Here is a 3308-nt window from a genome sequence, read left to right as displayed (position 1 = left end):
GATCTGGTTGGGGGAGCCTCATCCCCTGAAGAGTGTGGATGATCAGCCATATATCTGTCAAAATAAATAACAACATTAAATATNAATAAAAGACTTATGTAATATCATATAAATTATGATCACAAGTATATATGATCTAACTCAAACCAAGTCTAAACTCATTTTATAATAAAATTCCAACTTAAATCAACTAAAACATCACCATATAGACCATAAATCAGTTCTATCAATTTTAACACATAACTTCGCAATGTAAGGGTCTGAACAAGTAAAAAATGATCCAAAAATAGATCCTAAACACTCCACTTTACCTCAGACCTTCTACTTTGAAAACTCACTACTCAAAACCTCTAAAATACACTTGAAACCATTCAAGGCACAACTAATTGGCTACCACCCTATTTTTGATCACATATCTACTAACTCACAACCCAAACAAGTTTCAAAGGACCATACACCATGTCCTAATTTACCATTTCTCCCTTAGACCATTATTTCTAAAATTCACCTATCAACCTCCCTTTTATACAAAAAAAAATGACCTATAACTCTACTAACCCATTTCTCCTCAATATTCCAACCAAACATAATACAATCAACTTCATAACAATAACATTGACAAGAGTACTCTAATCCAACACAAAATCATACAAGGATTAAGCAAAACAACTAATTATATTCATCAAAACACCATTATTACCAAAACAATCATCTCAATTACAATTAAATCATCATATCATCATAGCAATAATTAATCATACTTGAAATTCAAAATTTAAGCATAAGCACTAGTTTTCCTTACTTTAATAGAAATGCTACCAAGCTCTATATATACACGCACAACCCTTGCTTCAAACTCAAGGAACTCTAGAAACTCATATAACTCGCAGAATTATGATCGAAGTGAGTCCTTAGGACCTTTGATCAATAAGAAAATATAAAAGAGAGGTGGACAACACATGTGAGAAAACCTCTAGTCGTACGTGCCTTAAATTACGAATTTAAGAAAAGAAGCATAAACTTACTTTAGAATGGAAACTGATCTGTAGAGAATGAAATCGTGATCACTTAGACACTTCCTGATCGCCAAACAGATGATTATAGAGAGAAGGGAAAATGAGCTCAGAGAAAAAGTCTTAGAGAGATGGTGAAAGTTTTAGATAATGAAACGAGTTTATGAAATTTTATTTATATTTTTGAATTATTTTAACATTAAAATACCCGATCTTATTATTTTAAAATACCTCTCCACTCTAATAATCTATTTCCTAGATTCTTACATAAACACAAGTAAAATCCTACGAAAATAATAATTAATTCAATTACAACTTATAACAATATTAAAAAATTTCAAAATTAAACTATAATATTGTTTGAAAGATATTTCATATATCTCGATAATTACTTCTCTTGTAACCACACCATAAACCATAAATATAGAATTTTCCACCACCAAATCAACCTATGCATACTCATAGAAACTCCCGTCACCAACAACAAAGATTATATCCACCAATAAACGTAAGCAACGTATATGAACATCATATAGAACAAAAAGAAAAAGGACAACACGTCAAACAACGTATATGAACATCACATTTATCTTATCATACACATGCCCAACAAATAATATCACAAACCACATGTTCAAATATTATAAAAATAAAAGAAATAAAGTGTGTCTTATGCACATAATAAGAATCAAACACATCATCTCCAATCTATAATAAAGAGATTTGACTAGCTATGTTACACTTTACTTTTATATAACTTATATTTTATTATTTTAATTAATACTGTCCATGCTCATACCACTCTTCTTGATATTTTTTTTTTCTTGAATTTTACAAATGATGGTAACAGAATGACAAAAGAAGGCAATGCTATGACTGCACCACAATGACACAAAGGAAGAAAAGGTAAGAGTGAAGAACGCATGTAGCGCACAAAAGCGAAAAAGATAATAAGAATGAGTTACTGAGATTTGATGATGGTTCAACATAGGAACTGTTGTTGTTTGTCAACGCAAACATTTTGTACGACTATTTAAGTCTGGAATTATCGTTGTTTCTTTAACTTAGAACTTTTAATTACAGTTGAGAGGGAACTGTTGTAGAAAACTTGGTTTTTATTTTAAAATTACCACAATGTTTCAATTAACAAGTATAGTATTTTAGTTGTTGTTATTTGACTATATTAGTGCCCTTTTTCATTTCAGCCATATTTTAACACTAATATTGGTCAATTTATATCTTAACTATAAAATCATATATTAGATTTATAGGCATTATATTCAATACAACTTTTACCACTTAGATTCCTTCACTCTTTTAACATGTATAAAACCAGAAAATACAATAAAAGCAGAATTTATTACATATTCTTCTGTTTTAACCCAAATTATTAATTACTTAAAAATAGATACCTTTTCATTTTTATTTTTTTCCCATCATTTTTTTACCTCGTGTAATATAAGTCCAATTTATTGTTTTACTCATTTGTCTTCTAATCTTTTTGTTTTATATGTTCTTGAACCCTGGCTCTCTTGTCTATATCTGTTCCTTTGATTTTTATTTTTTTTTATCACTTATATTGTGAGTCATTTCTTCAAGATTTGCCAAATCGTCGGCAGCTTCTGGACCTTTGAAGGAGATTTTTTTATTGGATTCGTGGAGATGAAGGGCATAAATTTTCCCTTGAATTCAACTTGTAAGATGAATATCAGAATATCACCTGAATGGAGGTATTACTCCCCTCATGGTAAATAATCATCTTTAATTTTTAATTTTTAAAATAATTTAATTAATATTTGAAATATTAAAAGATGAAGACGTCTATACTCACTAACAGAGATGAGATATGTTCAAAATTGCCTGTATGTTAAACATATAGATAAAAATGAAAACGAGTTTTCACTTTAAAGATAAGGGTAAGGATGAAATAATGAACCCTCACATTTGTCATCTTGTAGTCTATGAATAGACGTAGAGCTGTCAAAGAGGCCTTATTATAGGCCCTGGCTCTGGCCCATGTGGGTTGGGGTCAAAAAAGTCCAAAGGGCCAAAAATGTCCCTTATTAAAAAAGCCTCCAGGGCTAAAAAATCCCAAAACCCTGTGGGTCAGGGTCAGTCCATGGGCTTTCTATTTTACAAAAAAAAATTAAATATCCAACAATAAATTGTATTTTTGCAGAGAAAATGAACATTTATGTTAAGTGTTATAACTTGAAAAATACATGTAAGCATACATGTAAGCATCTTTCTTTTACTTTAATAAATATTTTTACATAATTATTAATTAGAAAATAA

This window comes from Vigna radiata, chromosome 1 (assembly GCF_000741045.1).
Source record: "Vigna radiata var. radiata cultivar VC1973A chromosome 1, Vradiata_ver6, whole genome shotgun sequence".
Classification (NCBI taxonomy): Eukaryota; Viridiplantae; Streptophyta; class Magnoliopsida; order Fabales; family Fabaceae; genus Vigna; species Vigna radiata.
The sequence above is the reverse complement of the archived record's forward strand: the minus strand, read 5'-3'. Positions refer to the sequence as shown.